At 44.0% G+C, this 21571-nt stretch overlaps 1 non-coding gene across 1 annotated transcript; it reads left to right on the top strand.

The window, feature by feature from the left end:
- Positions 1–19042: 19042 nt before the first annotated feature.
- Positions 19043–19118, top strand: trnaa-ugc (transfer RNA alanine (anticodon UGC)). The gene has a single exon. It is a non-coding gene; the product is annotated as a tRNA-Ala (tRNA).
- The last annotated feature ends 2453 nt before the right edge of the window (positions 19119–21571 follow it).

The following is a 21571-nucleotide window of genomic DNA, read 5'->3' on the forward strand; positions in this document are numbered from 1 at the left end:
AAACAGGATGCATGTTTTTGAATATTTTTATTCTGTACAGATTTCCTTCTTTTCACTCTGTCATTTAGGCTAGTATTGTGAAGTAACTACAATGTTGTTGATCCATCCTCAGTTTTCTCCTATCACAACCCTTAAACTCTGCAACTGTTTTAAAGTCACCATTGGCCTCATGATGAAATCTTTGAACAGTTTTCTTCCTCTCCGGCACCTGAATTAGGAAGGACGCCTGTATCTTTGTAGAGACTGGGTGTAACTTCATCAAAGGGATATTCAATGTGTGCTTTTTTATTTTTACCCATCTACCAATAGGTGACCTTCTGTGCAAGGCATTGGAAACCTCCCTGGTCTTTGTGGTTGAATCTGTGTTTGAAATTCACTGTTTGACTGAGTAACCTTACAGCTAATTGTATGTGTGGAGTACAGAGATTAGGTAGACATTCAAAAATCATGGTAAAAACTATTATTGCACACAGAGTCCATGCAACTTATTATGTGACTTGTTAAGCAAATTTTTACTCCTGAACTTTAGACTTGCCATAACAAAGGGGTTGAATACTTATTGACTCAAGACATTTCAGCTCTTAAACTTTGTATTCATTTGTAAACATTTCTATAAACATAATTCCACTTTCACATTATGGAGTATTGTGTGTAGGCCAGTAACACAAAATCGCAATTTAATCCATTTTAAATTCAGGCTGTAACATCAGGAATTCCATGCTTCTTTTTTTAGCCTTCTACATAACTAACCCAGGGAAATACTGGTAAGTGGGTTATTCACCATCACTCACCCATCGTCTTTATATGCTGCATACTTCTGGGCCCATATTTACAAGGTACTTTCAGATAATGAAAAATAAGACAGGGGCGACCATATCAAGTGTCTCAAAGTTGGAATTATATTAGGTGTGTTTTTTAGCAGTCAACTTTTACACAATGTTAAACATTTTTACAGTTAGTCTAAATTTGCATCTCTGACTGGATTTATAAATCTGGATGAAATAAAGACATCCTCTCTTTTGGTAGAGTATGCTTTAAGGAGATACACATTTCTATGCTGAGAATGTTATAGTAATAGTCGGTCAAACTTAAATATAACATTAACGAAATGTTTTTGAGATGTTCTGAGGACCTCCAAGACAAGGTTAATTGTACATTGCGTGAACATGAATGGATGCTATAAACAACATAAATACAGACTATTTGAGATATTGTTGAACATTGTGCAACCTATGTGAATATCACAAGAATATTCTTGTAACATCCTAAACTCCCATAACATAATTAAATGTTATGGGAACCTTTAAAGAACTTAGACCAGGTGTTCTGTCAACATTTTGTATTCTTTTTTATTTAACCTTTATTTAACCAGGTAGGCCAGTTGAGAACAAGTGTGTGCAAATGTAGACGAGTAAGGAGGTAGGCAATAAATAGGCCATAGAGGCTAAAATAATTACAATTTAGCATTAATACTTGAGTGATAGATGTGCAGACAATGATGTGCAAGTATAGATACTGGGGTGCAAAAGAGCAAGGAGGTAAGTAATAATATGAGGATGAGGTAGTTGGGTGTGCTATTTACAAATTGGCTGTGTACAGGTACAGGGATCGGTAAGCTGCTCTGACAGCTAATGCTTAAAGTTAGAGAGGGATATATAAGTCTCCAGCTTCACAGATTTTTGCAATTCGTTCCAGTCATTGGCAGCAGAGAACTGGAAGGAAAGGCGGCCAAAGGAAGTGTTGGCTTTGGGGATGACCAGTGAAATATACCTGCTGGAGTGTGTGCTATGGGTGGGTGTTGCTATGGTGACCAGTGAGCTGAGATAAGGTGGGGCTTTACCTAGCAAAGACATAGATGACCTGGAGCCAGTGGGTTTGGCAACGGATATGTAGTGAGGGCCAGCCAACGAGAGCATACAGGTTGCAGTGGTATATGAGGCTTTGGTGACAAAATGGATGGCACTATGATAGACTACATCCAGTTTGCTGAGCAGAGTGTTGGAGGCTATTTTGTAAATTACATCGCCGATGTCAAGGATCGGTAGGATAGTCAGTTTTACGAGGGTATGTTTGGCGGCATGAGTGAAGGAGGCTTTGTTGCGAAGTAGGAAGCCAATTCTAGATTTCATTTTGGATTGGAGATGCTTAAGTCTGGAAGGAGAGTTTACAGTCTAGCCAGACACCTAGGTATTTGTAGTTGTCCACATATTCTAAGTCAGAACTGTCCAGAGTAGTGATGCTAGTGGGACGGAAGGGTGCGGGCAGCAATTGGTTGAAGAGCATACACTTAGTTTTACTAGCATTTAAAATGAGTTGGAGGCAACGGAAGGAGTGTTGGTTGGCATTTAAGCTTGTTTGGAGGTTTGTTAGCACAGTGTCAAAAGAAGGGCCAGATGTATACAGAATGGTGTTGTCTGCGTAGAGGTGGATCAGAGAATCACTAGCAGCAAGAGCGACATCATTGATCTATACAGAGAAAAGAGTCGGCCCGAGAATTGAACCCTGTGTCGCCCCCATAGAGACCGCCAGAGGTCCGGACAACAGGCCCTCCGATTTGACACACTGAACTCTGTCTGAGAAGTAGTTGGTGAACCAGGCGAGGCAGTCATTTGAGAAACCAAGGCTATTGAGTCTGCCGATAAGAATGCGGTGATTGACAGAGTCGAAAGCCTTGGCCAGGTCGATGAAGACGGCTGCACAGTACTGTTTTTTATCGATGGCGGTTATGATATTGTTTAGGACCTTGAGCGTGGCTGAGGTGCACCCATGACCAGCTCGGAAACCAGATTGCATAGTGGAGAAGGTACGGTGGGATTCGAAATGGTCGGTGATCTGTTTATTAACTTGGCTTTCGAAGATTTTAGAAAGGCAGGGCAGGATGGATATAGGTCTATAACAGTTTGGGTCTAGAGTGTCTCCCCCTTTGAAGAGGGGGATGACATTATATGAATGTCCTTTGCAAACTAACTTAAACATTGCATGAATGTCATCAAAACTGAGCAGATTTTGTGTTTTGGGAACCCATCACTTGTAATGTACCCACACTGTTCCCACAACCTAATTACATGTTCTGGGAACCTTTAAAGAACAGACAAAATGTGTTCTGGGAACATTCTTGAAACATCAGGTGAATGTTTTTTGCAACCTAAAAGAAACATTGTAGAATCATCTGCACAACTTGACAGTTTTTGGGTTCTGGGAACATATCGTTTGTGATATCCCACAATGTTCTCACCAGACAGTTCTTACAACTTAATGAAACATTCTGGAACCTTTTAAAGAACAGATGACAAGTGTTCTTGTAACATCAGGTTAGTGTTTTGTGCACCCTAAAATAAACATTGTAGAATTGTCTGCACAACTGGACAGTTTATTTTGTGATGTCCCCACATTTTTCCCACCAGACTGTTCCCACAACCTAATGAAACATTCTGGGAGTCTTTAAAGAACAGATTAGGGGCCTCCCGAGTGGCGCATGGGTCCAAAGCACTGCATTGCAGTGCTAGAGGCGTCACTACAGATCCGGGTTTGATCCCGGGTTGTGTCGCAGCCACCCGTGACTGGGAGACCCATGACGTGGCGCACAATTGGCCCAGCGTCGTCCTGGTTAGGGGACGGTTTGGCTGGCAGGGATGTCCTTGTCCCATCGCGACCTTGTGGCGCCGGGCGTATGCACGCTGACTTCGTTCACCAGCTGTATGGTGTTTCCTCCGACACATTGGTGCTGCTGGCTTCTGGGATTAGCAAGCATGTGTCAAGAAGCAGTGCGGCTTGGCGTGTCGTGTTTTGGAGGACGCGTGGCTCTCGACCTTTGCCTCTCCCGAGTCCGTACGGGAGTTTCAGTGATGGGACAAGACTAACTACCAATTGGATATCATGAAAAAGGGGTAACAGTACCCCCACAATTGTTTTTAATATAGAACAGATTAAATGTGTTCTAGAAAACAGTTTTGCAACATCAGGTGAATGTTTTATATAAACATTCTATAATCGTCAGCACGTCTGGACGACCTAAAGAATGAGTACTTTCACAGAACCAATTTTGGTTTGCTGGGAAGTTGCTTGAGACCTGGAGACTTGCAGTAGCTCCTGAACTGGTGCCTAGGCTTAAGCTCAGCGGGCTAATGTAATGTGTGATATAGCAGTTATATACCTTATGTCACCTTTTTCCACTCATGCATAATGCATGCATTTGTCAAGGTTCAGAGAGATAGCCGTATCGCTTGTAAATCCATTGGAGCTGTGTATGACTCCTTCAGCTGAGCGTTGCATGTCTGTCTGTGTGTCGCGGCCTTCACGCTACGCTCCTTCTGCATGGGGGGGCTGGATTTAGATTAGTGTGCTGGAGCAAGACTCAAACTCCTTTGTCATCACTCTCACACAAATAGCAGCAGCTTTGCTCACTGCACGGCAAGATACTGTAAGATATGCTGTCTATTGCGTGGTATATGATAATGTTATTGGATTAAAAGTTGTTTTTAACAGAATAGGTAACATTTCTACAAGATGTCGAAAGCGTTCCACAGTGATGCTGGCTCATGTTGACTCCAATGCTTCCCACAGTTGTGTCAAGTTGTCTGGATGTGATTTGGGTGGTGGACCATTCTTGAAACACACGAGAAGCTGTTGAGCATAAAAAACCAAGCAGCGTTGCAGTTCTTAACACAAACCGGTGCGCCAGGCAAATACTACCACACCCCGTTCAAACGCACTTAAGTCTTTTATCTTTCCCATTCACCTTCTGAATGGCACACAAAGACAATCCATTTCTCAATTGTGTCAAGGCTTAAAAATACTTCTTTAACCTGTCTCTTCCCCTTCATCTACACTGGTTTAAGTGGATTTAACAATTAACATCAATAAGGGATTCAAGTGGTCAGTCTATGTCATGGAAAGAGCAGGTGTTCTTAATGTTTTGTTAACTCAGTGTATATAAAGTGCATTCGGAAAGTATTCAGACCCTTAACTTTTTCCACATTTTGTTACGTTACAGCCTGATTCTAAAACTACGCACAATACCCCATAATGACAAAGCAAAAACAGTTTTTTAGACAGGTGTGTGCCTTTGCAAATCATGTTCAGTCAACTGAATTCACCACAGGTGGACTCCAAACAAGTTGTAGAAACATCTCAAGGATGATCAATGGAAACAGGATGCAGCTGAGCTCAATTTCGAGTCTCATAGCAAAGGGTCTGAATACTTATGTAAATAAGGTATTTCTGTTTTTTATTAGCAAATATATTAAAAATAAAAAAACATACCTTGTTTACATAAGTATTCAGACCCTTTGTTTTGAGACTCAAAATTGAGCTCAGCTGCATCCTGTTTCCATTGATCATCCTTGAGATGTTTCTACAACTTGATTGGAGTCCACCTGTGGTAAATTCAATTGGTTAGACATGATTTTGGAAAGGCACTCTCCTGTCTATATAAAGCAATGAGATCGAAAGAATTGTCCGTAGAGCTCCGAGACAGGATTGTGTTGAGGCAAAGATCTGGGGAAGTGTACCAAAAAATGTATGCAGCTTTGAAGGTCCCCAAGAACACAGTAGCATCCATCATTCTTAAATGGAAGAAGTTAGGAACCAAGACTCTTCCTAGAGCTGGCCGCTCAGCCAAACTGAGCAATCGGTGAAGGGCCTTGTCAGGGAGGTGACCAAAAACCCGATGGTCACTCTGTCAGAGCTCCAGAGTTCCTCTGTGGAGATGGGAGAACTTTCCAGAAGGACAACCATCTTTGCAGCACTCCACCATTCAGGCTTTTTTGGTAGAGTGGCTAGACAGAAGACACTCCTCAGTAATGGGCATATGACAGCCCACTTGGAGTTTGCCAAAAGGCACCTAAAGGACTAAGACCATGAGAAACAAGATTCTCTGGTCTGATAAAACCAAGGTTGAATACTTTGGCCTGAATGCCAAGCATCACATCTGGAGGAAACCTGGCACCATCCCTACGGTGAAGCATGGTGGTGGCAGCATCATGCTGTGGGGATGTATTTCAGTGGCAGGGACTCAGGGACTGAGGGAAAGATGAACAGAGCAAAGTACAGAGAATTCTTGATGAAAAAAAAATGCTTCAGAGCGCTCAGGACCTCAGACTTGGGTGAAGGTTCACCTTCCAACAGGACAACGACCCTAAGCACACAACCAAGACAATGCAGGACTGGTTTCGGTACAAGTCTCTGAATGTCCTTGAGTGGGCCAGCCAGAGCCTCGACTTGAACCCGATCTAACATCTCTGGAGAGACCTGAAAACAGCTCTGCAACAACGCTCCGCATGCAACCTGACAGAGCTTGAGAGGATCTGCAGAAGAATGGGAGAAACTCGTCAAATACAGGTATACCAAGCTTGTAGTGTCATACCCAAGAAGTCTCAAGGCTGTAATCGCTGCCAAAGGGCCTTCAACAAAGTACAGAGTAAAGGGTCTAAATACTTATGTAAATGTGATTTTTCAGTTGTTTTTTTTATACATTTGCAAAACTTTCTAATATCCTGTTTTTGCTTTGTCATTAAGGGGTCTGAATACTTTCCAAATGCACTGTAGCATGTCAGATACAAAGAAAATACACCCATCCATTGGTCAGCTAACAGTACTGCAATGAAAATCCAATTTATAAACCCAATATTGACTATGTTTTCTGTTGTGACTACTGATTAGGCTAGTATACAGCTGAGGAGTGCAGTTCATATGGTAGGTTAGTTATTAAAACCCATTCATTACTATAACACCACACTCTGAGCATTGCAGACTGACAGTGTGCTGCTGTCCGGCAGTTAGCTACCATTGGTTCAAACAGACTAATCCCTGGTACAGTATGTTTGACATGGATAGAGTTGCTAGAATACATGGTCAAATCCTGATCTGATGTTTTGCCAATGATCATATCGGTGTTACTCATCTGCTGCAGCTAATTTGATTCATGAATCTAATGGGACAGCTGGGATGAGGAGGTGGCTAGTTCACTGGAAACACATAGATGTATCATGTCTCATCAGCTTTATCCAGTTATTCACTACAGTTGAGATCCAATAAGCAGGCCAGGAGAATTAGCAAATTATATGAATTCAACCGTATATCAATTACCCCAAGTGACTTTACTTACACACTTAACTTGTGTGTGTGCTCTGTCACCTCTTATACAGCATGATTTCCTAAAAGGACTTTACATTTCAAATAGATTTTGAAATGCTGTTAGCAGTGGGTTGAAATCATGTTGAATTGGACTGGGTAGGTGCCATTGCAGTGCCCTCTACTGGGAGTTCTACCCCTGCTCCACACTGCATGTTGGTGTCTGTTTTTAATGTTCTCCTCAAGATGGCAGTGTTATACCTACTGCTTTTCAGCAGATCTGAACTGTCACATGTCTCAGTGAAAACACAGGGGGATATGGGTTTAATGTCTGTTGTTGGCAATAATCCACCTTCACTATGACTGATGTAATCCACATCTTGTCACTTGCAAAACACTGTGGTATTGATTTGATTCCAAACAAAAATACTTCTCTCAACTGTTTACGTCAATCATTTTAAACGGTCAGGTGTGATTTTTGTTGCGACGTTAAGTGGGTGAATTTTGAATTGTTTTATTTTGTCAGGCTCAACTAAGCTTTCTACTAACGTCAGAGGATAACTAAATCTCTATTGAAATGTAAAACTAAAATAGCTTTAATGAGTTCTTACTATTCCCCTTGCTATTTAAAATTCAATGAAATATTCCTTGGAAATATTTCAGTATATTGATACTCGCAATATACCCATGAACTGTCAACATTGAAATATTTCATTAGAACTACAAATTCACCATATCGTATGTTGTCCCAAATGGTGATGTTGGTGAGACTGAGGTGGAACAAGGAGACAACTGTTCATTTACACTGCAGCCTTCGTTCATTCGTTGAGAAGGATGGAGACCAAACTTCCAACCCCCCATTACCCAGCATTCCTTCTCTGACCTACAGGGCACTTGGGATCTTAACCCAGGGGTTATGACCTTGTGACCTTTTGAACATTTGACGCCCTCTAGTCAAAAAGTTAAACAGTTTGTCTCCCTGGAATGGCTGACCTCTCATCCCCTTGTCCGGTGAAGGTATGTGAGTACGCTGACCCCTTGCGACCTTTCATTAGCTCTTTTTATTACCCTGCTTCCTCACAGCTGCCTCTTCAGCATGTCGGGGGAGGGGGGGGGAGGGAGAGGGAGAGAGCAGGGGAAAGCCTAAAATAGCAGGGTAAGGAGAGGGATGAAAAAGAAGCGGGGAGAGATAGCAAACAGGTAAGATAGATTGGCATTCTGTTTTGCGTTGACTGAGAACGTCACCTTTAAATAGCTTAACTGTCCTTGAGGCTGGACCTCCATATCTGATCTCCGTTCTCCTTGGGAGTTGTAGTTCAGATGACTTACGTAGGACACAAAACAGATCCCATGTCAAACATAGTTCAAGATAAGCTTTTGTTAGGAGGGGGAAAACTATTTGTGACTTTACGGTATGAGTGATATTGGAGTTGACCATTTGAATGTTACAGCTAAAGGGCATTGCTCCATGTATGAATAAGGTATTTGGATGTTGCAGTCTTATGAGGTTATAGGTGGATGTGAATGCCTTCCAACAGTTGTAATTCAGTGTTTTGCTCCCATTGTTACGCACGCCTCTAGAAAGAGGGAACGCAACACCCTGCTACAACTCAACTCTGTGGTGTGAAAGAGGTATGGGACTGTAGGTGTGAGTAAGGATGACAAAAGGCAGAGAATTACCGTTTACAAGGAATTTATTCCGTTACACGGTAGTTTGGGGGAAAAAGGGCTGGACGGAACCAAAGCATAGAAAGTAAATATCAACGCCCCCTCTCCTACCTTACCTGCCTATCCACCTAACTAGCACCACCTGGTGCACTAACCAAAATACAGGGGATGGTCCACCCAGGTCTTAGCTAGTGCGCATAGACAGTGAATACTATTGGGTTATGTATGCCCACAGGCCTCTTGCCTAAGCACTCCCTAGGTGCCTTCCCTGGGAACCATTAAACTATTTCACAAAAAAACAAAAAACACAGGATATCAAATAAGCTCTGTCTGACTGAGCAACAAACTAACACAGAACATACCAAGGCTGCTCCCAGCAACAACTAACATTGTACATACCAAAACTGCCTGTCTCACTCTCAGCAACAACCGACATATGATATAGCCATCAGCCTTATCTCTCAGCAATCATCTCTCTTCTGAGCAACAGAACACTGGCTTATATTGCTTCAGAAGGAGTCTGTAATTGAAGACAGCTGCGTCCTGACGGAGGGGGCGGGGTCAGCTCTCCAATCATCAATGGGGGCCGACCAATCAGATTCTGGTGGAGAATTTCAGGAAGCCATTTCCTGAAACACACACTCACAAATACACAAACTGCAACACAGAAACTGGGGAATGTAACACCCATTTTGTTAGAAATATAGTTATATTCGCTATGGCAGCTGTGTAAGAAGCACCTTTCCTTGTTCTGAACATTGTGATCATAGTATTCTGACTTTCTAGTTCTACAAACACATTTCTGTTCTCTATTTTTTACACAAACAAGGACAGCTTGACATTCAGCCATTCCCATGTCAGACAGTACTGCGACATCCAGCGCGATGAGACAACTGAATGTATTTCACTAAAACCTCTCGCAGCTAAACCTGACCTGTGGTTAGGATGGCGCATTCACATCTGGAAGGTGGCGTGCCTTGTTAATTGTCACTTGACGTGAGACAAGGTTGACAATCACGTGTGTCAGAGATGTGTGTGTGTGTGTGTGTTAAAGCATATACACAAGCATGCATGCGTGTGTATGTTTATGTGTCATTGGGGGTGGGGTGTTTATCAGCAGCTTTTGTAGCTAAGTAAGATCAGGCTGACATTGCCTCCATTCAATGCCATGCCACAGGGCACGTGGGTGGCACAATCTATGTCATTTCCATCTGAAATGTCACTCACAGTCGACCCGTTACCATTTCCTTGACCCTGTCCTAAGGGCCACATTCACCCTCCAACCTTACAGTAATGAAGTAAAAGAGAGGACAGCCTTACTTAGTTTCATTAAGGCACCACAGGCTGAAATGACATTATAAATTTAGATTTTTGCGGGTATTTTGGTCCTTTATTATTAGTGTCTAAAAATGTAAATGTCAAAAACTTGATGTAAATTTTGATTTTCTTATGTTTATCCTACTACCGTCATAAAACTGTAATTCATTTTAACACATTCAAATGGACATAAATCCATAATATCTATGCTCACTACATGTACGCTGAACAAAAATATAAACGCAACATGTAAAGTGTTGGTCCAATGTTTCATGAGCTGAAATAAAAACTCCCAGACATTTTCCATACGCACAAAAATATTATTATTTGTTTATATACCTGTTAGTGGGCATTTCTCCTTTGCCAAGATAATCCATCCACCGGACAGGTGTGGCATATCAAGAAGCTGATTAAACAGTATGATCTTTACATAGGTGTACCTTGTGCTGGGGACAATAAAAGGCCCCTTCAAATGGTGTAGTTTTGTTGCACAACACAATGGCACAGATGTCTCAAGTTTTGAGGGAACGTGCAATTGGCACGCTGACTGCAGGAATGTCCACCAGAGCTGTTGCCAGAGAATTGAATGTTCATTTCTGTACCATAAGCTGCCTCCAACGTTGTTTTAGAGAATTGGACAATACGTCCAACCGGCCTCACAACTGCAGACCACGTGTTACCACACCAGCCCAGGACCTCCACATCCGGCTCCTTCACCTGCGAGATCATCTGAGGTGGGGTGGTGGGATGCTGAGGAGTATTTCTGTCTGTAATAAAGCCCTTTTGTGGGGAAAAACTTATTCTGATTGGCTGGGCCTAGCTCCCCAGTGGGTGGGCCTGGCTGCTAAGTGGGTGGCTGCACCCCTGCCCAGTCATGTGAAATCCATAGATTAGGGCCTAATGAATTTATTTAAATTGACTGATTTCCTTATATGAACTGTAACTCAGTAAAATCTTTGAAATAGATGAGTGTTGCGTTTTATATTTTTGTTCAGTATAATCATACAGAATTTAAAAGCCCATTTCATAGAGAATGTTACAAACTGGACTATATGTAGTAACTTACCTTGAAGAGATTGGGTCTAAATACGCGTTTGGCGATTAGTAGCCTAAATTCATTGTACTTCTCTTTAACTGCCATTTCCCAAAAGTCAGACACTTCCCACAGCCAACTCATTTATCTCAGCTTCATAAGCATCTGCATTCACCAAATTGTGTGAGTTATCCTTAGATATATTTTCCAGACATGTATAGAAGGAATTGTTGATATGTTGTCAAATTTTGATTATAGATAACATTTTCTTTGGAAATATGCGCCAAAGATGCAGCTTTAGTATTTTACAGATAGAAAGATGAAAAAAGTATATATCCACAATCTGCTCTATACAAGTCCGTTCCTGGAGTCTCTTAACAAAATGAAACCAAAATCTATAGGTTGACTTTATACAGTGTCCAGAAAAATGTATTTGTGATATGTGCAATTATGTGCATATTTAAGGAGATATTGCCTCAATATTTCAGAAAAGTTGTAGTACAAATAAGTATCATATTGGTGTGTATATTCAACTAGTAAAATTCATTATGATATGATTAAGGGGGAAAAAATACTCTATTAGGGTGTGGTGCCCCGCCGTATTAAGCCAGTTTATTTGCTTTGCATATTTTACTGTGACACCTAAGAACATTAAAGACATTGATACAATGCATGCATGCATTTGTGTGTGCCAATGTGTGCCTGCCTGCTTCAGTGTGTGTGTATGCCTGAGTGTGTGTGCATGTTGATGTGTGCTCACCAGTTTTCATGATGGCTCCACTGTGACCTTTGATCCCGCATGACCCTGGGGTCGTGAGGTGCCCTTTCATTCCCAGAGATGTGGCGACAGCCAGGCTAATTACACACAGTGGGCCTGGGAGGACTGTAAAACGACTAATGTCTCAGGATGACAAAGCACCTTAGTGTCTAGTGTTCTGTTAGTGGTGTTCTTGTTGCCTTCATTATTTATTAATGAATACCTCCGTATGTGTGTGTGTGTGTGTGTGCGCGTAACTAAAAGCATAACATCTAATATTTATAAAAAATGACACATTAAAATCCATCATTATAACTCACTAGAAAATGATCACAAGCTGTCAAGTTGGATTTGTTTTGGGATCACCATGTAGGAGGGGTGAATGGCTGGGTATTGATGTTTTTCTAATTATCATTGTAAGCCAGGCTAAATATAATGCTCTGTCAATGTCCTCACTTTCACACACAGTAGGTCCATGAATGGTTTGGGATCAGCAGACATTTTTGTTTTAATGACATATTATGAGATGTTCCTAGAGAATAATTAAAAAACAGTGTTTATTGATGCTCACCACTGTATCTTCTGTCATAGATAAAAAATAAAATAAAAAACACCTCCTCCTACTATGTCTAAAAATAGAGAATGAAAGTAGTCAAAAAACAAACAAAAAAACGATTTATAATCGGTTTGTGACCCATTTCAGACGCAGTGTAAGCCCCATTGTTTGGAATAATAAAATAACATATTTCCCCCGGCGCGTAAATATCTACAAAGCCTCAATCACTGACAAAGGGGTTTGTTATTATGGGACCGGGAGGAAATTAGGAGCACAAGGGCGTACGGCACCCAATTCCCTCCAAAAGTGATGTTTGTTGTGCCACGGATGTGATCCCAGTTCTAATTTTGAGAGTCCCACCCATGTGTGTCGCGCCGTCGTAGTGCTGCCTTCCTGCTTATCTCTCTCCAGAAGAGGGACATTGTCATTGTCACCATGTATGTTTTAATAGGATAGCAAAATAAACCTGTTTTCTGGTTAGCAATTACTCATTCTTCTGGCCTGGTGTAAATTAGGAAAAGCTGCATAAAAGAGGCTTTGTAAACAGGGTCTCAAATTAAGGGGTTGCTTCCCTTGTATTACTGTGACGTACAGTATATACAGCCTTGCCTCTGCTCAGGCTCTGTCGATTACCCGTACCCCCATGGGCCACTCACTCTTCCAGAGCAGGCAGCAATGCTTTTAGCTAGCCACTTTCTATCTTGCCAGTCAGTCCTACTACCAATCACTTCCCAGTGGGTCTCTCTGAACAGTCTCTACAACCAGCACCATCTCCTTTCAGTTATCTGAGCTAGTGAAAGAGTATATTCTGTATATGTTCTGTTGGGTCTAATGAATTAGCTGCCTGACTGTTTTCTATGTGGAGGTTATATGGTTGGTTGTCATGACTTGACAAGCCCTTCCTATCCACTCCATCGCGAACCACATGACACAGGAAACTCTTAATGATTTACATTTACATTTTAGTCATTTAGCAGACGCTCTTATCCAGAGCGATTTACAGTAGTGAATGCATACATTTCATACAATTTCATACATTTTTTTTTGCTGATCTTAGTTGTCACAGCACTGACTGACCAAACTATTCATACTGTACAGTGGGATTATGAAATAATATCACTGGTTAGTTCATTGCTCTCTGGACTTCGAATTCACGATGGATGTGGTATGTTAATTGTATCATCTCCTATGTTTATTTGTCACGTTGGTGTAGTACAGTGGACCAATCATGTTTGCTATCCAAAGGGCCATGGTCATTGTATTATAAGGTGCAAAGCGTCACACTTGTTTTTATTGTCATAGAAGGGTGAGGATCTTTATTGCATTATAGGCGGAGCACATCCAAAGGCCGCAGGGGGGCGGGAGTGAGGGGAAAGGTGATGGCCCCGTTGGTTGTGATGCTGGCTGACATCTTCCTCAGCTCAGAGGTGTTACAGCCAACAAATAGCAGGTCTGTCTGCTGTCAGCCTGTATGCCACCCAGGGGCCCTGGCCCCAGCCTCTGACCCCACCACCTGACGCTTCACACTGTGACAGCACAAAGCCACCCCCTTCCAGACCCTCCTGACTCCAGGGGCTCACTCAGCCACAGACCCTCAATGCACCAGGAGCCGTCATGGCGGATAAGGAGCGGTAAAGTCGTTATTTTGCTTAAGGTTTAATGAAAGGTCAGGAGGCATTATCACCCCCAGGAGAATTACTCAACCTACTGTGTTCCTCCTCACCAAGCCAATAACAGAAAAACAAACTTGTGGAAGGAGGGGAGAAATAGAGGTGGGGGTTGGAACAGGTGGAGAGGTTGAAGAAATCTATAGATATGGGGGGTGAGAGAGTAATGAGTAGTGGATGGGTGCTTGGGACTGTCAGGGTAAAGGGGGGGGGGGGGGGGCTGAGGGGAAAGAGAGGGAAAGGGGGGTAATTTAAGACATCTTGCCCTTGCAGCACCTCATCACATTCAGAGTTTTTTATCCATGCTTCCTGGACTTTCACTGGCTTTTCCGCTTCAGTTGGCTCACAGCAGACAATGTGATCGGTGTGTCCCTGCCTGCCTGAGCTGTGCATTGGGGAATGGAATGAAGAGTGTTCCGGTCTTTAGTTAAAATGTCAATTGTGCATGAACCTCCTCAAGGTCAACACCCTAATGAGAATCCTCCAGGGACCACAGTAATTATCGAGTAACAATGCAACGCAAGGCCAGGGAGAAAAAAATATGATTATTCAAATCAAATCAAATTGTATTTGTCACATGCATTGTATACTACAGGTGTAGACCAACAGTGAAATGCTTACTTACCTAACAATGCAGAGAGAAAAAAATAATAATAACATAATTTTTTTTTATACACTGAGTGTACAAAACATTGAGGACCCCCCCCCCCCGCCAATGATTCCCACAGTTGTGTCAAGTTGGCTGGATGTCCCTTGAGTGGTGGACCATTTTTTATCTTATTTTTTATTTTACCTTTATTTAACTAGGCAAGTCAATTAAGAACAAATACTTATTTTCAATGACGGCCTAGGAACAGTGGGTTAACTGCCTTGTTGTCACGCCCTGACCTTAGAGACGTTTATTTTCCTCTAGTTTGGTTAGGTCAGGGTGTGATGTGGGGTGGGCAATCTAGTTTTTCTATTTCTTTGTTTTGGGCTGAGTGTGGTTTCCAATCAGAGGCAGCTGTCCATCGTTGTCTCTGATTGGGTACCATACTTAGGCAGCCCTTTTTCCCTCCTTGAGTTGTGGGATCTTGTTTTTGTGTAGCTGCCTTGGAGCAGCCCCAGAACGTCACGTTTCTGTTTATCCTGTTTATTGTTTTGGTGAGTTTCACTTCAAAATAAAGGATGTGGAATTACCGGCACGCTGCGCCTTGGCTTATTTATGACAGGGAGTTTGAGGACAGTGACCGTGACAGAAGGTCCCACCACAAGAAAGCCAAGCAGCGTGCGCTTACTGGGAAGACGAGCTGGACCGGGGAGAACCAACATCAAGGGAAGCTCGAGAGGCATCCCCAATTTTTTTGGGGGGGGCACACCGGGAATTTGGCAGAGTCAGGGTGGAGACCTGAGCCAACTCTCCGTGCTTACCGTGGGGAGCGAGTGACGAGGCAAGCACCGTGTTATGCGGTGATGCGCAGTGTGTCGCCAGTGCGCACTCACAGGCTGGTGCGATCTGTGCCCGCGCCCTGCAGTTGTCGAGCTGGGTTGAGCATCCAGCAAAGACGGGTTGTGCCAGCCATACGCTCCAGACCTCCATTGCGCCTCCACGGCCCAGTATATCCTGCGCAGTTCTGCGCACTGTGTCGCCGGTGCGCCTGCACAGCCCAGTTCGTCCTGTGCCAGCGCTCCGCCCTTGCCGGGCTAAAGTAAACATCCAGCCAGGACGGGTTGTGCCAGCCCTAAGTTCCAGACCTCCAGTGCGCCTCCATGGCCCAGTATACTCTGTGCCAGCTCTGCACACCCGGTCTCCAGTGCGTCTCCTCACTCATGACTGCACAGCCAGGCATAACTCCAACACCATCATTAAGTTTGCCGATGACACAACAGTGGTAGGCCTGATCACCGACAACGATGAGACAGCCTATAGGGAGGAGGTCAGAGACCTGACCGTGTGGTGCAAGGACAACAACCTCTCCCTCAACGTGACCAAGACAAAGGAGATGATTGTGGACTACAGGAAAAGGAGGACCGAGCACGCCCCCATTCTCATCGACGGGGCTGCAGTGGAGCAGGTTGAGAGCTTCAAGTTCCTTGGCGTCCACATCACCAACAAACTAACATGGTCCAAGCACACCAAGACAGTTGTGAAGAGGGCACGACAAAATCTATTCCCCCTCAGGAGACTGAAAATATTTGGCATGGGTCCTCAGATCTTCTATAGGTTTTACAGCTGCACCGTCGAGAGCATCCTGACGGCTTGCATCACTGCCTGGTATGGCAACTGCTCGGCCTCCGACTGCAAGGCACTACAGAGGGTAGTGCGAATGGCCCAGTACATCACCGGCGCCAAGCTTCCTGCCATCCAGGACCTCTATACCAGGCGGTGTCAGAGGAAGGCCCTAAAAATTGTCAGACTCCAGCCACCCTAGTCATAGATTGTTCTCTCTGCTACCGCACGGCCAGCGGTACCGGAGCGCCAAGTCTAGATCCAAGAGGCTTCTAAACAGCTTCTACCCCAAGCCATAAGACTCCTGAACAGCTAATCAAATTGCTACCCAGACAGCATTGCAACCCTCCCCCCTCTTCTACGCTGCTGCTACTCTCTGTTATTATCTATTCATATTCACTTTACTAACTCTACCTACATGTACATATTACCTCAATTAACTTGACTAACCGGTGCCCCCGCACATTGACTCTGTACCGGTACCCCCTGTATATAGCCCCGCTATTGTTATTTACTGCTGCTCTTTAACTATTTGTTATTCTTATCTCATACTTTTTTTGTTGGTATTTTCTTAAAACTCCATTGTTGGTTAAGGGCATGTAAGTAAGCATTTCACTGTAAGGTCTACACCTGTTGTATTCGGCGCATGTGACAAATAACATTTGATTTGATTTGTTCTTAATGTTATGTACACGGGATGCCAGTACCGAGTCAGTGTGCAGAGGTATGAGGTAATTGATGTAGATATGTAAATATAGGTAGGGACAAAGTGACTAGGCAACAGGATGACAATAAACAGTAACAGCAGCGCATATGATGATTTCAAAAGAGGGTCAATGCAGATAGTCTGGGTAGCTATTGGTTAACTAACTATTTAGCAATCTTATGGCTTGGGGGTAGAAGCTGTTCTGGGTCCTGTTGGTTCATTTTAGTCATTTTACATTTTAGTCATTTAGCAGACGCTCTTATCCAGAGCGACTTACAGTAGTGAATGCATCCATTTCATTTTTTTTCATTTCATACATTTTTTTCGTACTTGGCCCGTGGGAATCGAACCCGTGGGAATCGAACCCACAACCCTGGCGTTGCAAACACCATGCTCTACCAACTGAGCTACGGGGAAGGCAAGGTTCCAGACTTGGTGCAATTTTTAGGGTCTTCCTCTGACACTGCTGGGTATAGAGGTCATGGATGGAATGGAGCTTGGCCCCTCTGTAGCACTTTGTGGTCGAATGCCAAGCAGTTGCCATACCTAGTGGTGATGCAGCCAGTTAAGATACTCTCAGTGGTGCAGCTGTATAACCTTTTGAGAATCTGAGGGCCCATGCTGAATCTTTTCAGCATCCTGAGGCAGAAGAGGCATTGCCATGCCCTCTTCACAAATGTGTTGGTGTGTGTGGACCATGATAATTCCTTAGTGATGTAGACACCGAGAAACTTGAAGCTCTTGACCTGCTCCACTACGCCCCATCAATGTGGATGGGGGCGTGCTCGGCCCTCTGTTTTCTGTAGTCCATGATCAGCTCCTTTGTATTGCTGACGTTGAAGGAGAGGTTGTTGTCCTGGCACCACACTGCCAGGTCTCTGACCTCCTCCCTGTAGGCTGTCTCATCGTCGTCGGTGATCAGGCCTACCACCGTCTTGTCGTCGGCAAACTTAATGATGGTGTTGGAGTTGTGCGCAGCCAAGCAGTTGTGGGTGAAAAGGGAGTACAGGAGAGGAGTAAGCAAGCACCCCTGAGGTACACCCGTGTTTAGGGTCAGCGTGGCAGAGGTGTTGTTGCCTACCCTCCCCAACTGGGGGTGAGCTGTCAGGAAGTCAAGGACCAGGTTGCAGAGGGAGGTGTTTAATCCCAGGGTCCTTAGTTTAGTGATGAGATGGAGGGCACTATGGTGTTGAACGCTGAGTAGTAGTGCATGAACAGCATTTTCACGTAGGTGTTCCTTTTGTCCAGGTGGGAAAGGGCAGTGTGGAGTGCAATAGAAATTGTGTCATCTGTGGATCTGTTGGGGCGGTATGCGAATTGGAGTGGATCCAAGGTGAATGGGATGCTGGTGTTGATGTGAGCCATGACCAGCCTTTCAAAGCATTTCATGGCTACAGATGTGAGTGCTACGGGGCGATAGTCATTTAGACAGGCTATCTTGGCGTTCTTGGGCACAGGGATTATTGTGGTCTGCTTGAAACATGTAGGTATTACAGACTGGATCAGGGAGAGGTTGAAAATGTCAGTGAAAACACTTGCCAGCTAGTCAGCGCATACTCTGAGTACGCATCCTGGTAATCAGTCTGGCCTTGCGGCCTTGTGAATGTTCTTCTGTTTAAAAATCTTACTCACATCGTCTACGGAAAGCATGATCTCACAGTCGTCCGGAACAGCTGGTGCTTTCATGCATGGTTCAGTGTTGCTAGCCTCAAAGTGTGCATAGAAGGTATTTAGCTCGTCTGGTACGCTCGCATCACTGGATAGCTCTCAGCTTGTTTTCCCTTTGTAATCCGTGATAGTTTGCAAGCCCTGCCACATCCGACAAGTGTCAGAGCCGGTGTAGTCGGATTTGATCTTGGTCCTGTATTAAAGCTTTGCCTGTTTGATGGCTAGTCGAAGGGCATAGCGTCCAGGTTAGTGTCCTGCTCCTTGAAAGCGGCAGCTCTAGCCTTTAACTCAATGCGGATGTTGCCTGTAATCCATGGCTTCTGTTTGGGATATGTGCATACGGTCACTGTGGAGATGATGTCATCAATTCCCTTATTAATGCCATCAACTGGTCCCGTGTGGCTCAGTTGGTAGAGCATGGTGTTTGCAACGCCAGGGTTGTGGGTTCGATTCCCACGGGGGACCAGTACGGAGAAAAAAAATTATGAAATGTATGCATTCACTACTGTAAGTCGCTCTGGATAAGAGCAACTGCTAAATGACTAAAATGTAACTGAGTCCCAGAAAATATTCCAGTCTGTGTAGCTTAGCATCCACTTCATCGGACCACATCCCTATTGAGTGTGTCACTGGTACTTCCTGTTTGAGATTTTGCAGGAAAGAAGGATTGAGTTAGGGTCAGATTTGCCAAATTGAGGGCGAGGGAATGCTTTGTCTGCATCTCTGTGTGTGGAGTAAGGTGATCCAGAGTTTTTTGCGCTTCTAGTTGCACAGGTTCCATGTTGGTAGAAATGAGGAAAAACAGATTTCAGTGTTCCTGCATTAAAGTCAACGATCACTAGGAGCGCCACCTCTACATTAGCATTTTCCTGTTTGCTTATGGCCCTATACAGCTTGTTGAGTGCTGTCAGTGCCAGCATCGGTTTGTGGTGGTCAACAGACAGCTATGAAAAATATAGATGAAAACTCTTGCTAAATAGTATGATTCTATTTCCCCAAATACTTTCCAGCCTACTCATTCCTATGTGGTTAATTGCAAATTGCAATGTCAGATGCCCATTGCCAGTCAATCTCGTAGTTCATTTAGATTAAACTGCTATGGACAATAAACTGCTGTGGTGCTTCACATTTCTCATGTTTAACAGAATGGTGATATACAGTACCAGTCAAAAGGTTGGACACACCTACTCATTTAAGGGGTTTTCTTTGTGTGACTGTACCGTCACACAAAGGTGACATAATGCTATTGGCGAATTCAGCCTAGATAGATAGCTCCCAACAAGCTAACAGCAGGTTTGCTAACCTGAATCAACAGATTCCTTGACTGTTGCTATAACCTGTTATTGATGACATGCCACCAGCTTTACCAACAGATTGTATTATTTGAGTAGCGGTGTCTGTGTGTGAATGGTACAGAGGGGGAGCTGAGGATGGAGATTGATCAGTCCTGAGACAGTGGCCGTGCCTTTCGTCGAGTGTTTATGATTCTTAAGGTCACCCCTGGCAGCGCCAAAAGGGCACATACATTTTAGGGCCCTCATGAGGAGCAACATGTCTTTTCCTCAATCACTCAGCCCCCCTCCACCCCCCACCGAGCAGAGAGAGCTGCTTTCATCAACCCATCTACAAAGCATTCCTTCTTGATTTGTGTAAAGAATGAAAATTAAAATAAAGACAAAAGGAGACACAATTTATGTGACACAACTTATGTGAACAGATGAAGCTGAAAAGAGGACTTTTATCTTGTCATGGCCCTGCCTACGCTGTGCTCACTGCCTGTCTGTACGTACAAGAAAAGCAAAGCAATTGAACTGCTGTACACCCTTCTGTGTTCAGACGTTCATATGTTTCATTATGTTACGTCTCGCCTATAAACAGGAGGGTGTTTTGTTGATTTTATTTACAGTAAGAAGATGAATCATGCATAGATCTATAAATCACATGCTAACAGGGCTCAGTATTGTTCAGTCCTGGTATGACAATGACATTTAGGCTCCAGCCTGCGTGTTGCTGGGAGAGGATAAATTGTCTTTAAGTTGGCATTGGCCTGCTGCTGACCTGTCCTCCTTTCAAAAGGGGCTGTGTAGGAAACAGCTAACCACCCTGACTAGGCATGCTGTGTTGGAAACCAGCACAAGGACAAAAACAATGAGCTGTTCATCCCGAGACAGCTTCAGGGAACAGCAGTGAGTGGGAGGAGAGTGAAAAGATAACATCACAAAAAAACACAGAGACGAGGAGGAGGAGAACGAAGGAGGAGGAGAACGAGGGAGGAGGAGAGAATGGGCAAGCAGGGATCAGGGTGACCCTGCGCAAGCCACTCGGGAACATGTTCTGCTGAAGCTGGAGAAAAGCCTTAACAAAACTACGCCAATGAGTAATCTCACCACCACCGTCATAAACCCTGGGAGTCGGCCTTGATGCCGACCGACCTCTCTCCACAGAACACGTTGCTCTCCCAGTCCCACAACACAGAAGAATGGGATGACTCTGACTCTGAGGAACCATGTGGTCAAAACGCTCATTAAAGCAGCAGCAGCAGCTCCATCCTGACCTGACAGCAGTCAGTGGGATTAGAGAGACAGGGCTTCCTGTGATGTCCACCTGCCCTCTCATAAAGGCCCCATTAGGACCATGTGAAGAGAGGCAGGAAGGAACATTCGGACAACCACGATCAAATACGCACTGTCTGTCTGTCTGTCACACCTGGGATGACAGGCTGGTTTAGAGGGTCACTAGATGACTAAGCTACCATGTGATGTTTACACCAGGGTTGGGGTCAATTCCACTTCAGTGAGGAACATTGATATTTTTGCTTACTTCCTGAATTGACTGAATTAGAAGGGAATTGACCCTAACCCTGGTTTCCATTGGTCGCTTTGAAGTTCATTCCAAATTCGACGTCATATCAGCCCTTGC

Source organism: Salmo salar, chromosome 04 (genome assembly GCF_965601325.2).
Source record: "Salmo salar chromosome 04, fSalSal1, whole genome shotgun sequence".
In the NCBI taxonomy this organism is placed as follows: domain Eukaryota; kingdom Metazoa; phylum Chordata; class Actinopteri; order Salmoniformes; family Salmonidae; genus Salmo; species Salmo salar.